The sequence below is a fragment of the Columba livia genome, chromosome 16 (genome assembly GCF_036013475.1).
Source record: "Columba livia isolate bColLiv1 breed racing homer chromosome 16, bColLiv1.pat.W.v2, whole genome shotgun sequence".
Classification (NCBI taxonomy): Eukaryota; Metazoa; Chordata; class Aves; order Columbiformes; family Columbidae; genus Columba; species Columba livia.
Genome location: NC_088617.1, coordinates 8,624,978 through 8,652,647, shown reverse-complemented (window position 1 = coordinate 8,652,647; position 27,670 = coordinate 8,624,978). Strand labels below are relative to the sequence as shown.

At 46.0% G+C, this 27,670-nt stretch overlaps 1 protein-coding gene across 4 annotated transcripts in view; it reads left to right on the top strand.

The window, feature by feature from the left end:
• Positions 1 to 22,617: 22,617 nt before the first annotated feature.
• Positions 22,618 to 27,670, top strand: part of OSBPL2 (oxysterol binding protein like 2) — a 29,139-nt gene continuing 24,086 nt past the window's right edge. For 2 of the 4 annotated variants that reach the window (XM_065032392.1, XM_065032389.1), the window contains exon 1: positions 22,618 to 22,773. The gene's annotated coding sequence lies outside the window, so the exon portion shown is untranslated. Of the gene's footprint in view, positions 22,774 to 23,517; positions 23,615 to 27,670 lie in introns of all 4 variants that reach the window. The other 2 variants (XM_065032391.1, XM_065032388.1) reach the window with 2 other exon arrangements.

Sequence of the window (27,670 nt, the reverse complement as noted above, 5' to 3'; positions counted from 1 at the left end):
TCCCAGCAGGGTGGGGAGCAGCCCAGCTGTGCAGCTGCAGCATGGCCACAGCGGAGAGGACCTGGAGTTTGTGCAGATTGTCGCAGATGTGATGTAGAAAGGGCTTCTTTTTATATTTTCTTCTGTTTTCTTCTGAACATACAAACCACTTTCATTCTGTGGCTGTTTGTGATCTGATGTTATTTGTAATCTCTAGCTATTCAGACAACCATTAGTATCCATTGTAATGTTTACAAATTCCAAATTATTGCATGCATGTTGCAGCATTATCACTCAGAGCTGTTTGCCGTTTGTTAGCTGACATTCATTATTCAGAGTTTTCAGGATCCAGATAGAAAGCAGAAACCATACTTTGCACCTAAGGTAATTTATAAAGTGATTTACAAAATGTAACGTGGACAAATCTCAATTATTGTTATTATTCAGAGTAATTTGCCAGGAGTGTTGGATAAATAAGAGATGACAGAGCAAAGCAGACTGTAGTTTTCCTGGTCCTGATGTTTCTCTCTTGCTTCAGCAGAAGGACAAATATATATCCGATCTATTTCTGGAAATATGCTATCTTGTAATAAAACAAAGGAAATCACCCAGCCTAGAAGGGGTAATTAAACAAGATTACATACAGACATGCGAGCAGATGGTATGATAGTTCATGTTTTGATCTGGCTTACACAGTATATATGCCACATGTGGATATTGCATATATTCATAAGTGCTTATCTGTTTTCAGAGAGGGTGTATCGATCACCCTGCAGTCAGCCGTGAGTGTCCCCAGCCTCAGACCCTGAATTCTGCTTAATCTTTCTGTACATACCGGGACCAAAATGGGACCTTTCCGGAGGGCCAGAGCTACAGCTCAGCTATAAGATCTCCTGAGCCTTGTTTCTGTTGATTCTAAGGTTGTGACAGGGGCTGGGGTTGGCAGATGTGGAGGTGTTGGGCATGGCAGATGCTCCCAGCTGCAGGGACGTCCCAGCTGTTTGCAGAGGGGTGGTGGAGGTAGCACAGCTCACAGCCTGGGCGATAGGTAATTCAGGGCTTCCTAATCACAAATTCATGGTTCAGCCACACTGCAGTCAAGCCACCGAAGCCCCCAGGAAGGGTGCAGAGCTGGGGACAGCCCTGCTGCCTCTGCCTGCAAAGCAATTCCCCTCCTGCAGGCCTCCCCAGCAAGGGGACCGGGAGCTCTCCTCCCCTCCCTGCTTCCTCTCTGCTGTATTTTTGAGAAGCATTTAGCTTGAACGTGAATTCTGCAGATGTTCTATATCTTTACAAAGAGACAAGGGTAATATGTGGCTTTTTAAGGCTGCTTTGTACTGGAATTGAAGTCTGCACTTGAAAGTTGTTTCGCATTCAATCAGAGAGTAAGTAAGAAGTGAATAACCCTCTTGTAAGACGGGGAGTTTCTCTGTGATGTGCAGCCTTCAGGCTAAGAGACAAATAGCTTCTGCAGCCTCCTGGTGTTGAGGGAACATGAGCTTTGGATGTAATTTAGCAGTTGGCCTTGTACCGTGTTTTGTGCACTGCAAAGTCTGTGTCTGGGGACCACCGACTGCCGCAGGCTTTGCTAAGCCTGGCTGGTGACCATGCCACGGGCTTTGCTAAGCCTGGCTGGTGACCATGGCCTCTCTGGTTAGTACTGGCTAAAGTGGGCAAACAGGTCACTGGTCTGACTCATGGGGTGTTTTGTACATGCTTTGTATGCATGTGGCTTAGAACCACTTGCTTCTGTGTCTGCTGTTTATTATTTTAGTTTAAAGGTCCTAGAGGGACCAATTTGGGGTTTTCTTTGCATAGATGTATTTCCGCTGTTTTCTCTTGTGACTTGGAGAATTTAGATTTACAAGCTGGACAGAGGAGGTACGGAGAAGTTCTGCCTTCTCCAAGAATTTGTGTCCAAATAAATAAACTTTCCATGCAGGCAGATTACGCTGGCCACTGAAGACACAGTTCTGGGACCCACTCTTCTCAGTGGGGCACCGTCTTCTACAGGACAGGTTTAATTCTCCTTCTTTCTAAAATTTAGCATTCCATAGTTTTCTTAAATCCCCATAATTTCCACATTATGAAAATACTACAGTTTTATTAAACACTCAGTTCAAGATGTTTTCACAGTAACACTTGAGGGAATCCTTGAGCTACAAGGCATATGCGATAGTCCATGTCAAATCAGAGCCTATTATACATGCATCTGTTTTACCGTAGATCATTGTCACTGTTTACCTCACATATTTATTTGCAATTCGTGCAGATCTCAAGGCAACACACACCAAAACACTGGATGTGGAGAACCATGCTACAAAACCAGTTTTCAGCTTCTTAGAAGTGCTGTAGAGGTGCTGAGATTTTGCTAGATGCTTGTTCACATTCTTAGATCTTGTTAGATGCTCCTTCTCTTTCTAATAAACCAAGAAACTGCACTGCTCCCTGTTCCGTCAGTGATGAGACAGCTTTGTTGGCTTGCTTTGTTATTTTTATCTGATCCGCTTAAGTTTTATTCCATGAAAAGTCTATTTAACCCTGAATAGTGCATTGAAGAGTCTCTTAAAGATGGCACCACCTTGCCTACAGGTAGCCCTTCTATACAGTAAACCCGGAGCGAGGAGGATATTCCTTTTCAGTTGGTTGATTAAATATTGCTACATAATTGACAGCATCTCCCACCTTCAGAGACTGTGCTCTTCTCCAAATGACAAAGTGATAATCCTGCCTGAGTCATTAAAACAAAAATAAATTAATGCACACCATCTCCTTGCAGTCTTGGAGATTTTATGACCTGAAATCACTTTCATGCACATCCCATTCCAAACCAACTGAGATAGTTGCAGCCAAATTTTATGTGCAACATAACCCAGACTCCGTGAGGCAGTAGGTGGCTGAAAAGGTTAAAAAATTTGCCGTCCCGCTACCCTGGGCACATCTATAATTCAGCTCTTGCTCTGATGTGCTTGGCTCCAGTTCAGGAATCATATGGTGCTTCAATATCGGCGGGAATGCCTCTGCTGTGGGGCACAGGCATGTGGGCAGAGCGTCCCACCCATAGGTGAGCTCAGATGTGCCGGGGCACACACGTGTGATTAGTGTTGCTCTTGCTTCTTCCCAATGAAGAAAAACGGAAGTTTCCATTTCTCCTGGAATAAATCGGATAAATCCATTTTATTAGGTGTTAACAATGAGAGGGTTATTCATAAACTGTAGGGACAGGTATAATGTTCCCTGGATGTTGATCAGTCTCATTCCACCTTCCCATGGAGGAATTTGCACTTTGGTACCAGTTTAGATCTGCATCATTGCAATTACACAGCGAGGACAGCTGTGTCCCCAAATCAAGAGTTATGGAAATCAGAAGACACATTAGCATCAGTAACATTTAATGAGGAAATGAGAGCTTTCTTGACATCTTCTCTTTGACGTATGTCTGCCTTTGCATTTCCAGGGAGGCAGAGCTTCCACAGCGAGGGGTTTGCTGGTCCAGGGGTCCACGAGGATGTGCGGGGCTGGGGATGTGCAAGCTCCAGACCTCCAGGAGAGATGTTGTTATTGCTCTGCATGAATTGCAGTTTCTCCGGTGCTTATTTCTGTCCCATGGGCCCATCTTGCCTGTGAAACAAACTTTAAAGAAAGAGATGATTAAAAAAACTCTTTGTGTTCATGTCTTTACTGGTGACGGTTGCAAGTGCTCTGGCATTCACACAAGTATCTGCCACTATGAAACTTGTCCCTTTGTTTTATTTTCTTCTGCCTTTCATCATGGGAAATGTTAATTCAGTTTGGAAAATTCCCTTTTTTGAGATTCCCTCACAAGTTCCCAGCACTCATGGGTGAGAGTAAGGGCAATGTGGCAAAGTAAAGAGATCCCAGGGCAGCTGAGGATGAAATCTCTGGAGGAACCTTTGAGCTCCGGCTTTGCCAGACCATCCGGCTACTGCGCAGGCGGGGAAGCCAACCCCCTATATTAATTTTTTACATGGACCATCAGAGAACAGGACACAGAAAATGTCAGGGCACATTTCCCATTCTAGAGACACCTTTCCAGTGAAATGCTACTCTTTGATATATATTTCTCTTTTAAAAACAAAACCAATAACAACTTGTCTATCAAACTGGGGGACTTGCTAGGAATGGCAAATAGGTTGGCAATCCAAGCGTGGATGGGACATCATGGGGCCGGTTGTTGGGTGCGCTGCATCCTGCTGCTCAGCCAGACGTCAAAACAACTTCTGCTGGTGAAAGGTCTTTTCCTTGCCATATTCCAAGGGCTTTAAGTGTGCAAATTTAGTGTTGGATAAAGATGATGATGATGACAGGAATAGTCCTACACCTTGTCACTTCTTTCTTCTCCCTTCTTTCCTCTCTTTCTTTCCCTTTATCTCTCTGTTCCCAGCTGTAACCTGCAAATCCAAACTCTCAAAGTGTCCAAAAATGTATCATTTAGTGCAGAGAGACTGTTGGTGGTTGGACCTGTCCAAACTGCCGTGATTGTTTTTGGCTTCTTGGGAACTAACTCCTTAAAATTACAAATCACCTTGTCATCAAAGAAAGTCACATTCCTAGTCTTGTCCAAATTTTTGTAAGCATGAAAATGCTGAGTTTAGCTACTCTGGGGGTGGAAAACACAGCAGAGCAGATGAGTAATACCGTTAGTAATGAAATAACTGTCTGATCAGAATTAACACCTGGTTCTTGTCAAGGCAAATTCAATATTGCATTTTGAAATGAAAATTTCAGAGCACAAGGGGAATAAAACCAAAAGTTCTCCTGCATCTGTCAGCTTTGGACTGAGTTGGCAGCTGCTGTTGAGACCAATAGAAGTTTTCAGGGAGAGACAGCAGGGTCTGGATAACAAGACATGATAACCATGTGCAGCTGCTACCAATGATGCTGGAAGCATTTTGCCACATGGAGGAGTAAATATTATGGCTCGGCTGAAAAACTATCAGTTAAATTTGGCACTCTGTCAGGGGATGGTTTGAGAAGCAGGGCTGGGCTTCATTCCTAATATTCTTAATGGCAGTAAGTGGTGTGGGTTAGAAGTGATGTGAGGACATTTGAGAAGGACTAAACAATTTCTAAATGAAGCCAGTGCTGTTCCCAGGCAGATGGAAAAAACGGAGCAGCTGCAGAGAAATGAGCTGGGTTTCTCTGGGCTTTGGCGCACGCTGCAGCACAGTGTGCTCCTTAACATTTCATCAAACTTTGGACAACTTCATGACAATGAGCAATTAGAGGGCTAGAGTTGAAGCCCATGGAGTCTATGGTTTTCTTCAGAGCTACCACCAGGTTCTCATGGGAGAAGACCTACAAATGTCAGCTCCCCCGCTTCCCGCGGGGGGCCAGGGAACTCATTGGTAAGCTCATGTAATATTTAACAGCCTTCCTGGGCTAATTAAGTATATTACTTTATATAGTAACTAACATATCTCTAATATGTATCAAAATTTAATTCTGTTTCATTCAGCTACTCAACATGGGCCCAATTCTTTTCTCCCTCACAAAGATGCAACCACATTAATTCATCATGTGCATCAGTGGGGACAACGTAACCCTCGTCCTGCCAGATCATTTCCAAGCACAAATATAAAGGTAAATTTGCTATTGTCTCTGCACAACATGACTGAACCAAGAGAATTCCTTCAGAGTCACGCTGGCATAATGGAAAGCAGAAGCTGCCCCCAAACCATCCCGTCAGATGTTGAGTGTCTTACGAGCTGGATGGTCCTTCAGGCACAATATTTGGGGGGTTTTTCTGTAAGTTAAAGCTTGGATTCCCTGTCTGGCGCTTGTTCCCCAAGTGCTTGTAAAAGCAACACAGCACAGCAGGAAAGGTATTTCTCTGAAGAGCAGAAGGCAAACAAGATCTTTGTTGCTGAGATTAGGAAAACAAGCAGCCTATCTAACTTGTTTGACGATTTGACTTCTGCAAATTCCCTGACACAGAAGGCTGGTGTGTCCAGCTGCTGGGCAGTGTTTAGCAGATCCCTGTTCCAAGGGATTCTGCCAGTGAAGGGCAGCAAAAGTTACTGGAGATGCTTCTATTGTCACTCTTAGCAGGAATTTCAAGTGCCTGTGTCTATAAAAGCACTTTCAAGGGCACTCTGTGAAAGCTCCAACAGCTTTGTAGTTATCAAGTGCATTTTCTCCAAAGGAATGTGCCCTCCTGGGGAGAGGGGACCACGTCCCTCTGTCCCTCTATCCCTTGTCAGCTCTGTCGGGTTCCCTGTCCCCCTCCCTGGGAGCCACTGTCACCCTCTTTTCCGTGTTAGAAGAGGCCAGAATCTGCTCAGCTCCCCAATTACAAGTTTGCTCACAGAGGGATGCTGCTCCCCACACTCGCCCATCGCTTTCCAAAGCCTGGATCCGAGTTATATGCAGCCTCCAGATCTGTCTAATTTAGATATACCTTCCTCTGTACAAGGGTTTTTCCTGACTCCTGGCTTTTCTCATAAAACCCCTTGTCTCAAACCCATCTCTTCCTGCTCGTGACAATGCCAAGCTTGCCCTTAGATCTAACAAAAGCAGAAAGAAAATGTATTTCATATTGAGCTTTGGTGTGCCTAATGTGTTCTGTTCTGCTAGCCATTTCTCTAGGTTCTGATCTCTGATTCCTCATCTTTTCAGGCTTCCTTTTGATGTTTGTTACAAGGCAGCAGAGACTAATAGAGAATATGTCAGGCATCTGACTACAAAAGCATGAGGAAGAGGGATTAAAAGGGACATGGTGACAGAAGGAAGACAAAGCATTTAGGAAGCATCAGCTCTCTGCAGATGAAGCTGCAATGATGCTTGGGATGTTGTTGACTGCGCTGCTGTCTACAGGGCTCCCCTTCCCAGCCCAAGTTTACATTCCTGGAGCTGCTTTGGCCTCTAGACAGGCCAGACATTGTGAGTCAGATTTGTGTAGAGAGAAACAGTGCAGAGCAAAAGGAACCTGAGCAGCCCTGGGTATGGAGAGGAGCTGAAACCCCCAGCAGTTCTGTTTATTGGGCTGGCTTGCAGAAAACAGTGATTTAACAACAAAATCCATCTTCTCACCACCCAGCCTGGTTTTTGCTGAGGTTTCTGGGCTATTACTCTGTAAACAGAGCAGTTTGCTGCTGCTGTAAGTCAGAGAATTCTCATTTTCCTGACTGCATTTATGATATACTCCTGTTCTTGTGAAACTGCTCAGCTAAGCCATCTCGGGGGACTCCAAATGCAGAGCTGCCACCAAATGTAACAGTCACTGTGATCTTAGCAGAGTTCAAAACATCCTGGGGCAAATAATGGGGGGAAAAAGGAAAACTGAAAGTCCTCTCCTCTGCAATAAGTAATCATGTCCAGCGGCACTGACCTCTGACTCACCAGGGGGCAGCCCCAGGGGAGATGGGAGACACAAAGGACAAGGAACAACATCAGACGCCTCCAGTGTGAATTAAGGGACTGAATCACACAAGAGATGCAGGAAAACAAGTTGTGCAAGAGCTGGGTCTTCCTTGTGGAGGGAGTTTGCCATCGTCCTCCTGGTCCTTCTCTGCCTCAGCACGGCTGGTAATGTGCAGGGTCGCTGATGGGATACTGTTCCTTTGGGAGACGATGATCAATCAGTGATTTTCCTGCATGGTACAGTGCAAGAGTTCGTGCTACGGAAGCAAGCATTGGGGGGGATGCTGGGAGCCGGGTCTCCTTTTAGCCTGTACAATAAACCCTACCTGCTTATCCCAAAGCCAGCAGTCACAGAAGCTCCTCGTTCCCTGTCTCTTCCCACGTGTCTCTGCAGTGCGGAGGCTGCGAAACCGCCTGTTAGCAGGGGAGCGGGAGTGAGAAATAATTCCTCACCTGTCTCTTTTGTTCTTCTTTCCTTCCTTTTGCAGGGCCTATGAAGCACTGAGAAGCTTTAAAATGAATGTCAACCAGACACGAAACTCTGTCATGCAGTTTTTGTGGGTGATATGAGCTGATGGAGGCTGGGTTGGTGCTAGGTGGGTGGAAGATTCCTCAATAATTTACTTGGAAAACAGAGGAGAGCAGCACAAATAGGAATGAGATGCAGACCTGCAACTGGAGCAAGGGCATGGAGATTTTTCATGGCTATACAGCTTCTGCAGGGCCTGAGGGTATCTGTGCAGAGGTGTTTTTCCTGTTTCCCAACCAGATGCTGAAGGAGAGAAAAAGCAACAATTGCCCGTGGTCAGATGGGCTGGCGCTGTAGCCAGCTGGAGATACATGATCAGGGCAATCAGGAACGAGGAGGGAACCAAACTGGAGCCAGTTGCCTTTAACATTTCCTGGTGGCTAAAAGCTTTTGCAGAAGGTATAGCTGGGATATTGACCTTCCCCATCTCTCACCAGTCCTGCCATCCAGGGGCCACCTCCTGAGCAAGTCACTGATGCAATTTCTTTTTTAATTTCCCTCTTGTTTTACTCCACTTTAACTCTACAAGTTAGGTGGTTTGTGGGAAAGGTTCTACCTGTCACTTCAGGTGCTGTTTCCCCTTCTCTTTTTCCTTTCTGCTGTCTGTCAGCTTTGGCTGATGGCACAACACAGTGTGATAAAAGGGAGGGATCACAGAGCGCAGCAATAAATTAATTGGATTTGCTCAGGTCCAAATCAAATCACAATCCGTCATTTTGCAAACAATTGTGTGTAGAGGCAGTGGGGTCTGTTCTGAGCAGTTTTCTGAAGCAGAGTTAACAATTCCAGTTGTTAATAATGCATCACACACAGCTGATGCTGTTCCCAGCACCCACAGCTGGGCTTTGCGGATCCCATTTGTTTGCAGGCGGGTTGGGAAGGATTTCACATTTCACACTTCATGTGACACTTGGCATTTAAGAATATTATGGCATTGTTTTAACACCCGTTCCAAAGCAGTCCTGTCTGAGTTTGCATGAACAAAAATGTGTTTATTCGTTTGCATGTATCAATGTTATATGTGTGATCTCCCCGGCCGGTTATAGCCCTTTTTTGACCATGGGCACACAGTGGCAGGCTTTTGCATCCAAATCAATTGTGCAAAGTGCTCAGTATTTTGAAAAACAGTTCCTAAATAGATACTTGGTATTGAGCAAGAAGGATTGGGAAAGCATGTGGGTTGCTATTTACAGCAGCTGGACTTCAAAAAGTTGTAGCAAGTTACAGGCCCTCTTGAAAACAAGCAGGAAATAATTAATAATAGTCCTTTAATTCAGTTATCACTATTAAGACTTTTATTTATTATTTTTTTTTTGTAATGACACTAATTTGAGCAGCTCGGAGCAGCTGAAGTCAGCCTCCCCCTCGCTGCCCCGGCCACGCTGTCCTGCAGAATCACACTGCAGAGGATGGTCAGGGCTGCTGGGGCTTCAGGGGATGCGCTTCAACAGCTTTTCTGTTGCTCTGCTCATCATCTTCACAGCTCCGGTCACTGTGTTGGGCGCATGGCAAGTGTGGAGCAGTGGCAAAAGCAGTGGACAAGCAGAGGACAAGGAGGAGCAAGGATTGTATCGTTAATTGCTGGCCTGTAATTATCTGCCATTGTGCATTCTGTTAATTCTTCCTGCTTCTCATTAGCATAGAGCGGGGAAAATGTTTAATTGCTACACTGCTTGGCATATGGCATTATCTGCAAGCAGAGCAGATCAAATCAGCCTGCCTTGTGGGGACAGGGAGCGATTAGCTTTTCCAGGGCAGCAGGGTAGAGCTGCTGAAGAGTACAAATTGCAGGATGCTGGGCATGTCTGCAGTGACACAAGTGCCACCTCCAACAGGCTTTTCTCTCCTTTCTGCCGATCACTTGGTGGAGGCAGAGTCCCACAGCCAAGATCCCAAAGCACTTTGCAACATGGGGCTGATTTTCCGAAGCATCCACTTGGCTTTCAAGCCCTTTAGGACACAGCTGACAGTGAGGACAGGCAGCTGCAGGGCGGTGGCTGCTGAAAACCCGTGTCTGAGGTGGGCACACACTTTGCTGTGTCTCGTCACCATGTCCTGGGCATGGTCATTGCACACCGGCAGAAGAACGCAATCCCAGGGTTGCACAACCAGGGTGGTTGGGTGCATGGAGAGGAACAGAGGCTCTGCGAGGATAAATGAGGTTGAAGAAAGCACCAAAAAAGAGTTGCATCTTGCAAGACAGAGGGTCTGTAACAGTGAGATGCAGCTGGTCACAGACACTGATTTTCTCAATGTGCATGTGATACAGCATCAATCTGAGATGCTGTACACGGAGCGACCAGAGGTGGAGGCAAAACTGCTCTGATTTGACCTGCAGTCTGGTTTCTAGCACCATGAGAGACAGTAGAGCTGCTCCTTTTCCCTGGGCTGGAAGCTCAGCTCAGGCCCAGCGCAGCCAGGCATGGACCAGCAGCAGCCCCTGAGGGGTTGCCTATGGGCACGGTGTGTATGTGAGCACAGCTTCCAGCCTGCTGAACTGTCATGGTGCTGCGGGCAGACACCTTGGCACTGGGGGACCTTAGAGAGGGCTCTGGCTGTACTCTTCCCATGGCTTGTGCTGTGAAGTGAGAAATTTGGTTTCAAACCAACACTCTCTGCACCCAGCCACCCTCTTCCCTGCAGGCAAAGGAGTTATTCCATGCCCTGGATCTGTGCTCACCAGACGATCTGATCAGTGAGGGTGGTAAAATTGACACTATTTCTCTGGCATATTATCCCGAATGTTTAAGTCATCACACATCTCCACAGCCGCCTGATCTCTGGTGCCGATTCCCACAGCCTCCGCGCTGCTGCCCTGAAATGATGCCACCAGCGTTAGACATAACAGCAGACTTAATTAAAGGGTGGCAGCCTGCCAGCATCCAAGAGGCAGAGCTGAGCTGGCTATGCTGCTTTCAAAGGGGTATTTAAAAAAAACAACACTGGGAAATAGCAGGTCAAGCCCTGCTGCGCTGATAACTGTGTGGGTCAAGCATCTGCTTTGCCTCAGGTACATCCCCTGGGAAGAAGTGTTGCGGGGGGGCTTGGCTGGTCCTTCATCCCACTCTGGGGGTGCTCATGAGCACCCTTCCCGGGGTGCGTGGTATGATGTCGAGTCTCATCCTGCCCAGCTGGAGAGGGTGATGGAAAAGTGGAGTCCACAGATTTCTGCGGGCTGGTGTGGAGGTGATGGGTGCTCTGGGATTTTTCCCTGCATCACACTGTGTGTGACAGATGTGCTTTGGCAGAGAGCAGAACACACAGACCTGCTCCCCAACCCGCTCGCCTGCAGTCTTGTTAATTCCTCACTTTTTGGGGCCTTAAGTTTATTCACTTCTGTGACAAAATGAGATGAAGCGACACATTTCCACGGCTATTGGGGATCTAAACATCTCCCCAGAGAGCCCATGGGGAAGGCAGGATGGTGACTACCTGACTGCGCAGTTGTCATGGCATCTGTCCCCCAGGCCCTTCCCCAGCCCACGCGCCATCAGATAGTGTCAGTGCCATCCTGATGCTGGAGCATCCCCACGGATGGACACTCGCTGCCTCTTCTCAAAGGACCAAAACGTTTTTGCATGTGGAACTGAGCGCGAGCAGCTGCACAGAAGCAGGACAGAGATGAACCAACGGAGGGAGGAGAAAGGTAAAATCCTCGGGTACCGCTGCAGAGCAGGCAGAGCCCCGTGGCACATGTGCTTTGCAGCTCCAGGCAGATAACAGACAATACCCTGATAATGGGAATGCATTTAGCATTGTGCACTAAATTGTGTGAACGCCCAGCTGAAGAATAGCTATTCCAACAAAAAAAAGAAGACCAGAGAAAAAGAAATCAGCCTTTGGTTTCTGAGTCATCGCTTTGCTTCACACTCAGGATTTGGTCCACTGTGTGTCCAGAATAAATATCAAGCAAGTTCCGGTGGAAGAATTTTATTTACCTAGCCTCAGAAAGGAAGAAAAGAAGCCTTAGTAGTTGATTAGATGAAAAAAGCATGAAATCATCATCAAAGTTTGGGCAGCAAACATCCTCAAAGCCGAGAGTTGACCTGCATAAAGTTTGTACTGGGAACAAAACCATCTCCACAGTGTCTGATCTGAAGCCCAATCTGTAGGACTACATTGACGTGTTTGCAGTAAACACCAAGACTAACAGGAGTGCCGTGTACAATGGCACCTTTGCCGGAACGAAGGAGGAGGCTAAACAGAAAACAGTTGAACTGAAGGATGGCAAAGCTACAGATACATTCATCAGGAGAAAGGGAGCCAAATTTCTACGGTTTACTCCTGTTTCATCTCACCAAAAAGTCACCTTCTCTGTTTGTTCATGCCTGGATGCTGTTCAGATGCAAGTGAGAAGAGATGGAAAAATTCTTGTGTCTTGAAACATGGAGGGTGTGAGGCAGTTCCATCTTCAAGGAAAAGCAAAAGCTACTTATCGCGTTAGGCTGTTTGTTTGAGCTTGGAGCTGCAGGAATGCTTGCCCAGTTTGTTGTAGCCAGGATTTTCAGCATGGGAGCACCTTTTTTGCTTCCTTTCAGCCTAATGAGATAAAGTAATGCTGCGTCTCGGGCTTCAGGTCAGACACTGTGAAGATGTTCTTGTTCTCAATACAAAATGTATGCAGGTCAACTCTTGGCTTTGAGGATGTTTGCTGCCCAGACTTTGATGATGATCTTATTATCTTTTTTAATAAGTGCTTCAGATGTAAGATCAATGGCTCAAGGTTGATTGATAGGAGCTGTTTGCAAAGACCTTAGATCTAATTGCGCTCAGGCAATCACACTGATTTTTTCTTTGACTAATACAAGACACCATCCCTCTTGTACAGATGGGAAGGTACCAGAAAATAGCAATACTTTGTATTGGAGAGTTGCTCAGCAATGGTCTCATATAATTTTTGAGTTGTCCCTGAGTACAACCCCCTTTCTCTTTGATCTTCATGTAATTTATTTTACTGCTACTTCTCAAGAAAGACTACATTTTAAAGAATTGCCTCTCCATTTGCTATATTTTTTTCCCAAGCACAACAAAAGCCTGATAGCATAGGGAAAGCAGCACATTTCTCTGCAGAGGGGAGGAAATTAAAGTCCATCTACTCTACTTGGGCCTTTCACAGGACATTGGGGAACCTGGGCTCCTACAGAGATTTAGCATCTGTTTCTGTACATGGTCCATAGATGGCATTTAGAGGCACAACAACAATGCTTAGCTCTTGCCACCGAGCTGCCACACAGCTGGGTTTGGGCAGATGGGCCGGTACCAGCACTCCCCTTTTGGCAGCATTTGGCTAAGAAATGGCCACGGAGTGATTTGTGCGGAGAAGAGAGTGCCAGGGCTGGGATTTCTCACCCCTCTGTGATCCCAGATGGAGCTTGGCATGGAAGGCATTGCTCCACAGTCCTCATTCAGAAGGAGCATCACATTTTGCCAAGTAGTTATTATCAGCCCTGCTGGTAAACACCTTTATGGGAAGCAAAATTGAGCTGCTTATCCCAAACTGGTGCTTCTTCCTTGCTCTGGATGACACAGACGCCTCGCAGGGCCATGCAGAAAGGAGCTCCTGGTTATTGCGGTGTAGCTGATCCCTTTCTCCCACTTATTTTCTGCTGCTGCCACGCACAAGTGGGTAACAAGAGGCTTGTGCCGTGTTTTGGTCTCTTTTGGGTACCACAGACGGAAAAAGAGCAACAGATAAAACATCAGCTCCCTGCAATACGAAAAAAAAAAGAGCCTCAGGAAGGCTAGATAAGAGTTTAAATGGCATTTGCAAACATGAGCCAGGAGCAACTTTTCTGAAATCTCTAGGCAGCGGCGTTGTACGACTGCTGCCAGCTGCGCGGATTAAACCTCAAATGATTTGTCGAGGGTTGGCACAGTCCCTGCTCGAGGGGACACGCATGGCTCCTGAGCCAGGTCACAGCCCACCGGAGGGTGTCACCAAGGGAAACAACCAATTTCATCATTTCCATGTATCTCAGAGTAACCCCATTAGGCAATCAGTCCCCAGGCAGAGCTGCGCAGGAGGTTCCTTCTTGTGCTCCGTCCCCAGCGATGGGTGGCAGAAAGCAGCTGTTTTATTTTGCTGGTATTTCACCAGGCACCACCCAAAAGTCTGAAAAACAAAACCCTGAAACTTTTAATGCAACTTAACGCCCGAGGCAGAAGAAGGAAGCAAATTTGTACATCTAGTAAGAATTTCAGCTAGAAAGGGTCTAAAAATAGACTTTTCTTGCCTCGGGAATTCTAACCTTGCCTTGTAACTCGTGGTGCTGCAGATTATTGCATTCATAATTTAAATGTTGGATGGGTATAAAATTACTCGCGTGGGAGTTATTCAATTTCTGGTAAGTACATTTACATTAAATAGTGGCTGCAAATACAAAAGATAGGAAAAAGCCTTTCCACTTGTCTGCCTGAAGCTGTGAGAGCATGTGCAGCCTCACAAGGCTGCTGTTGTGAGCAGATACTTCTTTTTCCCTCCTGAAAACCTGCTGAAGTTCACCACGGCTGAAAGGGCACTTGTGTCTCCTCTCTGACACTTGGCACAGGGCTGCTCTGGACTGGTCCCTCTGGGCTAAAAAAGCATCCAGCACTGACCTAACACTGCCAGCAATGGCTGTTTGTCTAGTTTCCAACCATTGCATTTTATCACCTCAGTGCCTGTGAATCTGGAAAGCCCAATATCACAATGTCACTCTGCTGGGCGTGTATCTATTCCTGTCTACAATGGGATAGAAGGCTGGGCTTGCTCAGCATCATCAGGTGGACCGTGTATGGCACAACCCAAGTGACGGGTGGGTGGCTGCTCCTATGCTCACACTTGATGGGCTGAAATTTCTCCCCTGACTGTCCCCATCGCTTGCCTGGTTTTCTGGTTGCCTCTGCACATCTGGTTTTGCCTGTGTTCATGCAGACATGTGCAGGAGACCCTTCTCCAGTGCTGCCTGGTGAAGCAGTGGCGGGATATCCACAGGGCCATAGTCTGGGGCCGTGTACCCAAAATTCATGAGTTTGTATTGAATAGAGGGGAAGAGGAATAGACTGGGGAAGCAACCCACGTTGCAGCAAGCCCTGGATGAGTGGAGGGCTTTGACAAGGCAGAGGTGATGGTAAGTCACAACAAGTTTCACTCAAGCCTTTAATTTGGAGGCAGGAGCTGGGGATCCCTTCAGGGTTCATCCTTCCCGCTGCCTGAAATTCTCCCAGATCTCTGCTTCTGGAGTGGACACACTGTGTTTAGGACAACAGAGAATTGGGCTTGTTCAGCCTGGAAAAGAGAAGGCTCCGAAAAGACCTCATTGACTTTCACTACTTGAAGAGGTCTTATAAGAAAGATGGGGACAGGCTTTTTAACAGGGCCTGTAGTGATAGGACAAGGGGTAATGATTTCAAATGAAAAGAGAGTAGATTTAGACTAGATATAAGGAATATTTTTTTTATAGTGAAGATGGTGAGAGCCTGGCCCAGGTTGGCCAGAGAGGTAGTGGATGAACCATCCCTGGAGACATCCCAGGCCAGGCTGGACGGGCTCTGAGCAACCTGAGCTGCTGAAGATGTCCCTGCTCATGGCAGGGGTGGCACTGGGTGAGTTTTGAAGGTCCCTTCAACCCAAACCATTCTGTGATTAATTTGAGGAAATTAGAGGCTCATTGATCAATATTCCTTTCTCACTCCACTCCTTCCTGCCCTCGTCTTCATCCCTCTGTCTCCACGCTCCCAGAGAAGGGCTGTTTCTGCTCTGGTGCTGCCTAAACCCAAGCGGCTGCACTGTGAGACCCAGGGAGGGGGGACAGTTCGGCTGGTCCCAGCTCGAGCGGTGCCGCTGGCAGCCCCAGCTCTGCACCCCCAGGACAGCGGCAGCTCCGGCACCGCAGCCGCCGCCAGGAGCCCTGGCCGTCCCCTCAGGGTTACTGGGACACTTGCTTGCCAGACAGTCTGGGGGTTTCAGAGATTTTTTTTTTGCAATGCTGTTCTAATTCAGACAGTGCAAGCCTACTAATGAATCACATCTTGGTCAATTAGAAGCTTCCTGCGAGTCGTGCCTTCTTGGACTTTATTCACACCAGTGTAAATGCTATGCTTGGAGCCAGAATTGAGCTCCATCAAGCCAGGGAGAAACCATCCATATATATAAATGAGAATAGAGCACTTGAAAAGTCTGCTTCTGAATGACGGGGCTTGCTTGCACACACAAGTGTGCTTTGCATCCAGAGCCACCAAGCACAGGTAAAGCAGCTTCCCTTCCTCGTATTCCAGCCAGATTCTCATCTGCAGTGACGAGGGATCAATGGAGATGTGAAAGGGGCTCTGGGCAGCGATGCAGGCAGAGTTTCTCACTGCTGGAAAGCACCAGCAGGCAGCCAGCTGGCAGGAATCCTTCCTGCTGCCCGCCCGCGGGGCTGGATGGTTGGGGATGTGGGATCTGGGAAACACAGACATCGCCAACACAGCCCCGCAACACCCGGGGGAATTTATCTTTTCACAAAGCTCAGGGGCTGTATTTGCACCCACGGTGAACACCCACCCTCAGCACAGCTCCTGGGGTTCAGGACATCATTTCTCTTGTGTGGACACGGGGACAAGGAAGGATTTTATCCTCTTACCATCAGGGCGAGGGGTCTGTTATTTACCTGCTGCTCTTTCAACCAATCTGCCTTCGTCATTAGAGACATCTAATTTGCCTTAGTTAAGGTAAAATACCCTGCCTATTCACAGTGCCCAGACTGAGCCCACCTTGCTTTTCTGTTGCCAAATATACACACAGTTAATAAAAATGATTCATGGCACTTTAATACACAGACTAATACAGCCCCTTCCTCCACAACAGGGTCCTTTCTTCACTCCTGATGGCCATTCTTCCACCTAACCACTTGTTTTCTCCTATTTTCTGAAAGAGTTCCCTTGGACAAAAATAATGCTGGACATGTAAGACATCATTGTGAATATCAATGAAGGGTCTTTTAAAACGTCTTTTGCGTCTGCTCCCAGTTCCTCCTCTGGGCTAAAAGCAAACAGAGTCAGCTGTCGCTGACACAGGAGCTGATGAAGGGGGCACGTTGGTTTGTCTGCCTGTCGGGTTTGCTTGTGTAGCAGACTTCAGATCCAGAGCCAAAATTCCCAGAGCCAACCTTCCCAACTCCATCTAGGACAGGATCTAGGACAGGATCTGAATTTTTCTTTTTTGTTCATGCTCAAATATCCTATCTATTTTACTATTTTTTAAAATTTTTTATTGTGTGTGTGGAATTTAATGATGAGACCCTTTTAATACTTACTTTTAAAACCAATCTGTAAATGACTGTCATTTGTTTTGGGAAAGTTTAGATGCTCATTTTCAAGCACAGAAGATACCGAGGCAACACAAAATTGATCTGGATCTTATTTTGATGGATATGTGTGAATTTGTAGTTACTAATTATTTTGTTTCAGTGGTTGCTTAGGGACCAGAGAACACGACTTTGTTACATTCAGTACAGGAGACTGTCCCAGCAAGTAATATGTGCATATAAATATTTGCTGGATCAAAGGTGATAATTTTAAAAAGCTAAAGAAAATTACATGCTGAATTGATTTGGAACAGTCTTCCTTCCTTCCTTCCTTTTTCTTTCTATCAGGGTCGGTAGATGCCTGAGCTCGGTGCTGCATCATGAGGACGTGGTACCCGAACATCAGCAACACCTCCACACTACCTGGCCAGTAGGAATCTGTTCCACTTTCTGCCCTGGTATGGGGTGTAGCCAAAGGAAAACACCCCTTGTACCATGGGCTGTGAGGAGCATCCCTTTGCCCTGTCTCCCGCACATCCATCCCAGCTTCTGGGATGCTGGAGACAGAGATAAGTTACCAAGGAAGCACTCAGACAGGTTAAATTTTACTCACACGTCAATTCTGATCTTGCATCAATAAGTATAATTAGCTTCTATTGACTTCGGCTTATGAAAGAAAGCATCATACAAGCCATTGGATTAATCTCTGATGTCAGTACTGCCATCCATTGGTAGAAATGTGGTCTGGAGAGCACAAGGGTTAACTTGCCATGCTGCTGTACACGTAGCTAAACCCAGACACTGTAATTAATTCTAAATAAGATGCTCTTGTGGCCAAGCTTGACAAATAAACCTCTATTAGGATCTAAAGCATCATCGATCGTTGGCGGATCGACTGGTGGCAGCACGATGGTGTGTGGGCACTGGGAAAACAGACTCCAGATCTGCTCCCGAAACAGACGGCTGAAGCTCGAGGGTCCCCAGCCCTCAGCAGGAGCTGGTTTCTAAAAGCTGGGCTCCACGGTGTCCCCAGCGATGCTTCCAAACCCCACTGGAGCTGTGAGTCAAAGCAGATCTACCCGCATCGTCCCTGCTGTGCAGATGCAAGAAAACCGTGGGCTTTCATCCCAGGGAGGGTGAGATGGGACATGTAAGTCACTTTTGCCCAATTATTTTTATCCCGAGCACAACCTCCTGCTCATATCTACTCAGCTCCAGGAGCGGGAGTTCCCGGTGCCAGAAGTCACAGCTGGAATCAGAAGAATTCAGGATTCAGCAGACGGAAACATCTAGACTTTGTGAGAAAGCATTTTTTTCGAGCAGTTTCTGCCTTACTGTGGAAAGCCCCTTGTACACTCAGCATGCGGCTTTTCAGCCTTCACAGCTTCAACCACAGAGATGTTCAAAACTTTATTTTATATTGAAGAGAAGTGGCTCAGACCCTGAGCTGCCCTCAGCTGAATGGGTGCAGCTCCCAGGGAAATTACCACTGAAGCGGAGGATACAGACTGTTGTGTCTTTTCCTTTCCATGCCGTTACAAAGAACATGCTTATTCAGCCTTTTAACAGACTGGCTATTTCTACTTATTCAGCTTTTGCCATGTTCCTCATTATTTATGGATTCCTTTTTCTCTTGAATCGCTTTTCTTCAAGATTCTGGTTAAAATTCATGTGGTTTCAGCATTACTGTTTTTTTCACTAAAGCCTTATCAGTGTTGCCAATGTCTGCTTTTTAAGTGTCTTTTTTATATGAAATAGATTTATGCACCACTAGCTCTTTCACAGTATCTTCCCTTTTTTAGTGCCAGCAACTCAAAATACACCATCACTGCCAATAGAATTCAAAATGTCTGTCTTTTGAGATGAGACAGGAGGAAGTTTTTACTATTCAGATTGTAGATGATTTGGGTGTTTCCCATTTTGCAAAGCGGTATCTGGCTCACTTGTATCTGGATGCAGCCCCCCCTCCCTTGGAAAGAGGGAGATCCTGCTGCTGCAAGCTCTTTAGAAGAGAAAGTTTCATTCTATCCCAAGTTTGCACAGCCTCTGGTGCGGTGTGACAGGGGTGTGCCATCCTATAATAATCGTAATTAATATTTAACAAGAAAGGTGTGGAGAACAGGGTGTGAAAAGCGCCGTGTCCACTGTGGCTGCCTGGGCTGGTCCCTGCCCTGGGGAGCTCCTGCTCCATGGCCAGTGCCACCGGCCGGGTGGTGGCCACAGCTGGGCTGAGCTCCTGATCACAGCCCTGGTCACCATCTGACGGGCTGTGCTCTTCCTCCACATCCCGCTTCCACGTCCACGTCTGCCTGTGGGTCAACCCAAACCTGCTCCATCTCTGCCAGTGCCACGATGCACGACCTTCTTCTCCTGAGCACACTTATTTCCCTTCTCTGTGGATTTTGCAATTAGTGATGGATGGTACGTTTAATCAATTGGTTTGATACCTCAGGGGTTATTTGCCCAGATATGTTTTGAGATTTCTACTCTGCTTTTAATTCACACTCTCCCTTAATCCAAATTAGCTTTCAAGCCTGGACAAGCCCCATAGTCCTCCCAGGTAGAAGCTGTTGGAGCGGGAGTGTTTCCAAGCACATTCGGCACATAAGGACAACGCTGCATCTCTGAAATTCCCTCCAGCAGCTCTTGGGGGGCTGTGAGGGCTCAGTGTGCTGGGACCCCACATAATTTTGGTTTTGAAGTTCCCTGGCAAGGAAGGAGGCTGTTGGCTTATTGGGAAGAGAAGAGGCATTTGCCTACATACAACTAGTGACACACGATCAGTGTTTCTGCTGTAATGTGCTGCATTTCCTTGCATTATCTCTGCATCACAGAATCAATGTGCTTTGGTTTTGCATTTGCCCTTCCTCACTCTGTTGCAATTTAGGTTTTGCAAAGCCGCTGCAGTGACAAGGTTCGCTCGGATCAGTTTTCGGAGCGGGTTGCATTGCTCTGCAGGAGGGGAGCAGTTGGGTTTATTACAGGTGGGGCTGATGGTTACACCTATGCCTGAGACGGTTGCTCAATGTTTTCCACTGTAAAACCCCATTTTAATTACTTTTAATATTGCAAAACTATTGCCAGCAAGGCAAAATTTTCTGAGCCATCTCCCTTAAAAGGTAACGTTTCTCCCTTCGTTTCCAACATAGGAGGGAGACAAATGCAGAGCTCAATTCTTCTACCTGTCCAATTTTGTGCTTCTGTGATTTTTGATGGCTAGAGAGTAGCCCCATAATATTTAATAAAAGAAGAAATTATCAATTAGCCTTGCTTTTGCTAAGCATGGGCATTTATTTCAAATGCACATGAAATGCCTGGGAGACTGTTTTTTGTGGCAGGCTCAGGATGCACATGCCTTCAATTAAGACCTGCAAAAGCTACTCAAATCCAATATTCCTTGGTCATCTGGTCAGTGGGTTCCTGTTTCCATGATCCTTTTGGGGACACTTCCAGATCCGCTGCTTACTTGTGACAAAGGCCTGTTCAGTCAAAAAATAATTGAACACTATCTTTCTGTTTGTAGGCCTTTGCTTAAAAGCTGCAATAGGAATATTGCTGTGCTTAATGTTCAGCCTATAATGCTGAGCAATCCAGCAGTGGGTCTCGAGTCAGGGCTTATCGGGAAAAAAAAAACCTAAAAAAATAACTTTTCTGGGCAAATTGGTAAAATATTAAAACCAGATTTGGAATGATACAAATGATCCTGTGTCGTTCCCCGCCCCCCGCCCCGATTTGTTTTCCCTAAAGATGAGTCCAACGGTGCCTTCCTTGCAACTTCGCCTGGGTGGACGCAGGGGTGAAACAGCACGTGGGTTTAGCAAGGCTGGAACTGGAGAGACCGACAGATCTTCCGAGCCAGCTCTGCCTGCCCCAAAACCCTCCTCACTCCCAAAGAGGGTGAGAGATTCTCAGTGGAGATTTCATTTAAAACCTTGCCTTTGTGTCAGAGCAAGGAGCATTGTCTCTGTTAATTCTTGTCTTGGGTATTGTCAGCAATGATGTCGATGTGCTGTTTTGCCGTAGCGCTATGAGATGTGCTTCACCCAGAGCGATGGGTTTCTAGCTCCTCAGGATAGATGCTCGTTATCCCTGTGGCTCACCTGCCGAAGCATCTTGCTCCGTGTATGATTTGCCAATTCTTTTTTCCCTTTTAAAGTCCTGGTTGCTGGGTCCAATGAGATTTCTTTCATTTCTTAGCTTTCAGGTATGAAAAGGGAGATAGACACATTTCAGTGGAAAAGAGTTCCAAATCTCTCTGAGATTTGTCTAGAACGCAACACCTTGCAGACTCAAAAATTAGGAGGTAAATACAAAGAGCAGGACATGTGCTGAGAGAAACGTTGTGGGTCACACCGATTTTAAACTCCTGACTCCCAGCTTTGCCACTTGCATCAACATCTACAGTCTCAATTGCTTTAGCACACCAATAATTGCTCTGAAGTGAAGGGGACTGTTAACGAACTTGCCTCCAGCCACTTGTTGTGGATGAACAAGTGCAAGTTCAGGGCTACAGAATCAGAGGCACCTGCCTCCTGGTTCAGCTGCCAGCCCTTGGCTTTGTTGACCATTCCTCTGGGATTTCCATGTGTCCATTAAGCTGCTCAGGGCTGAACGGGCAGATGGGGCGACTCAGGCTGCTCAGAAGACACGGGATATGGAGGATGTTTTGATTTGTTGCATATCCAAGTATTTTCTCCCGACTGCTGCGCTGTGAAGTATCACAGTATCACAGTATGTTTGGGATTGGAAGGGACCTCAAAAGATCATCAAGTATCTGGTCATCAAACACAAGATCAACAGGTGAAGCGATCCATATAAGTGAGGAGCTTGGGGATTTGGTTTAGAGGTGGACTTGGTAGTGTTGGGTTAGTGGTTGGACTTGATGGCCTTTTCCAACCAAAATGGTTCTATGATTGTATGACATAGAGGATGGCCAGACATGGAGGATGTTGGACCTCACTGGGATGACAGAATGATCTGTAAATCTGCTTCAACCTGTGGTTTAGGGCTAGACACACAGCATACCTCAAAGTCAGTTAGAAGTTAATAAAATACAAAACTGCTGACGCTATTATTGGTACACAAAAAACTAGAAAAGAAAACGCAAAATACAATAACTCACACCCCTTGTTCAGGACGACACTCTCTCATACAAAGGTTATTGTGAGCTGAGCCCATGTTCGCAGCTGGCTAATGATGAAAGCACCAAAAAAACACAGCTAGGAGATGTCGGTAAGACAAAACCCGAGTGCACTTGTGCAAAACCCGGGTGTATTTGTGCAGCGGAGACTGCACCGTCCCCGCCGAACGCGCCAGGTGAGGCCGCCTAATCTGCATAGCCCCGCCCCTCCCCCTCGCTATTGGCCAGCGGTCTCCCCAGCGGTGGTGCGGTCCGGAGCTGCGAGGCTCCGCACCTCATTAGCATTCGCCCCGCCTTCGGGCGTGTGGGCGGGAACACCGATTCGTCGTTTCAACCTCAGCTGGGCGAGGCCGCGCTCTGCGATTGGTGAACAGACGCCTCACTCAGCCGCTGCGAGCGCCGCACTTCCGCCTGGGTGTCAGCCGTGCCGGGCGGGGGGGTGTTGCGGCGGGGCCGTCGCGGGAGCGCGGTGCCAGGTAATGCCGCCGCGTCTGCCCCGTCCGCCCGCCCCGCCGCTCACCGCGGGGACTCCGCTCCCCCCACCTGCCGCAGCGCTGTCCCCGCTGAGGGACGGGCGGCAGCGCCTCCCCTAACCCCGCCCGGGCCTGGCGCGGCCCAGCCCGGCGCGGGGGTCACTCCCCGCAGGGTCGCTCTCTGCGCCCGCCGCGGGGCGGGCTGTCGGGGGGGTTGGCCCGGCCGGGCTGCTGGCGGGCAGCGGGCTGGGGGAGCGCTGTCCCCCCGGCGCTGCGCACTCCTCCCCGGCGGGCAGGGGCTCTGGGACCCACTCGCCGGTTCTCTCCGGGCGCTGCGAACCGCAGGCCGGGGCCGCTGAGGCGATGGCGCGTTGGGTCGAACGATGTTCCCCCGCCAGGTCCGGTGCCCCCAGCCAGGGGCAGGACGGCCGCTCCGCCGCGGGGCTCTGGGGACACGGGAGGCTGAAGGACGTTGCTGTGCAGAGCGCGGGTTGCGGTTCTGACAGTCCTAGCGTAGGGGTTTTAAAATTTTTTATTTTTATTTCCTGCTTGCTTTTGGGACTGAGTAGTTTAAAGGAGTCTGAGACACTAATTTCCCAAGGTGAATGTGTTGAGCTCGGCTTAAGCACTGTACTTGAGCCTCTCGGGGCCTTCTAGGCCATTGCTGGAGCTCACAGCGGTTAGGGTTTACTTGAGTTTGGTTTTATTTGTTGTTCTTCAGTTACCTGCTCTGTGTTTCTCTTACAGAGCTCCTGAAAGGGAGACAAGCAAGATGGGAAAGATAGCAGGAAAAAAGGCTTTTTTTTAAATAACTTGCCACCAGAACTTCTGCATGGTGACAAAGGTATAAATTATGTTGCCATTTATTTAATTTGGATATTAATCCTGTTTGTGCTATGTGTATATTTGGATTCAAGACTCCTTTTGGAAGTGGTTTCTCACTCTGCAGCGTTGCAGGCCAGAATTTCAGATGTGGGTTCGAAATCGCCTTCTGTTTTTTATGTCTAACATAACCTTGTGTTTCCCCTCAGAGGTATCTGCAAAGCATGCTCAGTGCAAGCAGATATTACTTTCATTTACCGTGGGTTTCCTCAATTAAAATACATAGTTTTAATTTAAGATTTCAAAAGGGAAAAGAGAACAGGAGACACAGATCTGCAGTGTGGATTAGCATTTCTGTACCACTCTCCTTGTAGTGTTTCCTTTTTTAAAGATTATGTGTGCAAGAAAAAAAAAGCTTCATTCCAGCATAACCTTCTGAAGTTCAGTATCTCCACATTCATGTTGACATCTGGGGGCAACCACATATATATATATATATATATATATATATATATATATATATATATATATAATCTTAACAAACTTTATACCAGTATATACTGGGTATTTTAAAACCTCAGAGCAATTTCTGGAAGCAGTGACTTGGGTAACTTCCAAACGCAAAGTGCTGGATGGAAGTAGGAGAACTGGCTAAACTAGCATGGAAGCAAGAAATCCCGAGCAGTGTTGTTTTTTTCCCCCAAGTAACCCCCTGAGTTTTCAGTTACTGTAAACACAGCTTTTCTTAGAATAGTTGTCAAGTCATACAAACGTTTGACCATGTGACAGAAAGCTGAGGCGATGTAGGATAAGATCAGGAGTGATTTACATGTTACTTTCCTGACCAGCAGCACCTCATGATGAACTTGTAACTTCAGGGGGTGCTCGAAAGGAAACACTGAGACATCTGCTGTCCAGGAATAAATATGCCATTTTTTTCCAAAACTAGCTCTTCAGCTGTGCCACTATAATCTTATAAACAGGAAAGTTCAAGATGGAAAAATGCTGATTAGACAACAAACTCTGTGCCTGCAAGTAGCTGAATACAATAAGTTAGAGGTTTCAGTTGATGCAATACTGGAAAAGAGTGTGGTGGCTGTAGTTATTTGTTTGCTAACATCTGTGCGAATGTACTTGGTGGAGGGTAATTTTCACTGCTGGATGGTTTATTTAAATCAGTTTTAATACTGTTACTGCTTTCTATGGTACGTACTTGCTTAAGCTGACAGGTCTCATGACTGAGCCTGGTATTTCTTTCAGTCTTTCTTCTTGTGAATTGTACTGTGTGAACTTCACACATGCTGGCCTAGAACAAAGGTGGAAAGCTTTGCTTTCTGTTATTTTAGTGTTGGCTGGAAAACATACCAATCAGGTTTTTTCACTTTGATAAGGCTATACTTTTAAATCACTGTTTGTAGTGCCAGTCAGATGATTTTTTTGTTGTTGTTTGAAAGCAAGATTCACATTGCACGTACGTTGAATTTTTAGGCAGATAATTCATTAGCTTTGGTATTTGAAGTACCATGTCCTTGAACAATGTGACGTTATATCATGCTACTTGATAACTAGAACTTCTGTTTACAAGTTGATTATTTTTTTCGAGCCCTTCAATCAGTATTGGTTTTGTCACCTGAGTCGTGAAGATTTCTAATAAGGAGTGTCTGTATTTGGCTCCAGTATGATGTTTTAAAATGCTTAGTGTTCAGTCTGTTCTCTGTGAAATAACTAAAATATTTGGTTATCTAAAAATTTTTTGAAGAAATACACAAAATCAGGCATGCAAAGAATACATGTTAAATATGGAGTGCTCAACATCTGGAGTGTTTTTGCTGGGTTTGAATATGTAGCTGATCTCAGGGGTATTTTTGACTACCTGAATAAATGTGAAAGTGAGAGCAAGGAAAACGTTGGTCAGTCTGTATCTGCTGCTTTGGAAGATAACGGGACTTTGATATGTTTCCTGTTGCAAAAAAATATAAATTGTGTGTTATATCCGTTCTTTTATGGTTTTCATTATTTTATGCAATAGACCACTATAGATCTCTTAATTAAATAATATATTATCTCAATATTTGAATTCTGAATAATTACTATGCAGAAGAATGTATGATGGTGTCATTATTTACTTTGTATTCCTAAAGGCTTGTAATAGCAAGTTGCAGGAGAGCAGCAAGCAATTAGAATGTGTCAAATGTGGCTTAGCATTACTTTCAGTTATACTCTTCAAAAATTTATCCTTGATTCAGTGCACAATGATAATGCCTTAATTTTCAGGATCAACAAGTTACAAGAATAGACTAAGCTTTCTTAAATGTGTGTGTATTTGTTTTGTGTGTTTGGTTTTTTCTTTTTAGTGCAGTTACAATTGGAAATTCACTTGCTGGTCTAGACGGATCCTTTGGATTATTTCAGTATATGTTATTATGCACATAATTTAATGCGACAGGTTTTTAGTAAATAACAGCAGCTCTTCATTCAGCAAATGTAGGGGGCTGCAGAGCGTTGTCTTCCTAGGATTGTTTATAAATCTGGTGTGCATAAAAGGTGGATTGTGTCTGCAGCTGCAGAACTACACCTGGACCTTTTAATCCTGACCCTCTTGGTTTTACGATGCAAAACTTAAACTGCATATTGCTCTGTTGGACATGTAACCTGTGTGCTTGGCGTTAGGCTGAAGGGAACCCTGGATCCGTGGCGTTCCTGTTGGAGTTCAGTTCCTCGGCTGTACTGTTCGATTTTAGAGGAGTGTTGTGGTTCTTGGGATGCTCTGAACCTTTGCGGTATTACAAAGAAGTTTGTGTGCTTATATTTGTCAACAAGTGTGTTTTCATGAACGGATAACTTCATTATATCTGTACTCTCGTTATTTTTTTCCCTTCCAAGTCAGATTTTTATTAGGGCTCCCAAAGCAATCTGTTAATATATCTCGTTGGGTTTTGGCTTTAGTGATAGTTCAGAGGAAATGCGGATGTGGGGGGTCTGAGGCAGCAGCGTTGGGATTCTGGGTGACTGTGGTTCGTGTCACTTGTTCCAGACAGCCACTTGATCGAGTGAGAATGAGAATCCTTGTAATAACTGTCAATTATGCAACTTGTACATGTTAAGACTACAGAGAAGAGCACCAGCCTGTTTATAGCAGTGCATTTAGCGGCATGTTTGTTTACTGGCTGAAATGAGAACTTTGTCAGAAGAACAGAGCATCTCCCCCATGCACAAGCTCTTTCTGTGTGTTGCACAACATTGATGAACCTATTGAACGGTTGTTTAATAGTGAAACAAAAATGCTATCTGTATTTAGAGATGGAAATAACTGTATTTACATGGCCTTATTTTGTCTTAAATGTAGTTCTAAATGCTGTGCAACCATTGCAACCATTGCAACCATGTGCAACCAGTTTGCGTGGATTAATGTTACCAAGAAGATACCTAGTGGATTCTTTATTAAAAGTGAACTCTATTTAGAGGTGTTTGTTGTGTCTTGAGAAGTCCAAGTTTGTTTGTTTGTTGTTAATCTATTGACAAGAGCAGACATACTAATGCCTTTATACTGGAATCTGTTAAGTATCTACTATAAATTTAGCTTTAAAGGAAATGCAGACATAGCAGAAACTCTGACTTTCTAAAGCTTTTGCAAATTTGTAATATCATCTTAATCTTCAGCAAATAGTCCGCTAGCCACGTGCATGAACTCATGCTGCAGGGTTTCGGTGTGTGAGGAATTGTTGGTAGCCACAAAACCATGGTTTCTTATGCTGTAGGGCTTTGCACTGGGTTAGTCAGCTGTTGTCATCCTGCTTTATTTGCAGTATGATCGCTATCATAATTAAGAATCTTCATGAAAATGATTTGTAAGATACCTTGTACAGAATAAATGTAAAACTGTAACTACCTGGAGAGAATGGGTCCGCAGAGACAAAGCTTAACCAGAGCCTTTTAGGAGGGAGATCTGCTGTTCTAGGGGTTTTCTCCAGTGATGTTATGTGCTGTAGTGCTCTTCACGTTCTTAAACTTCAGTGATCAATTTGTAGGGGTAGTTACGTTGATAAGAAATATTCAAGCATATTTAATTTTACCTTCA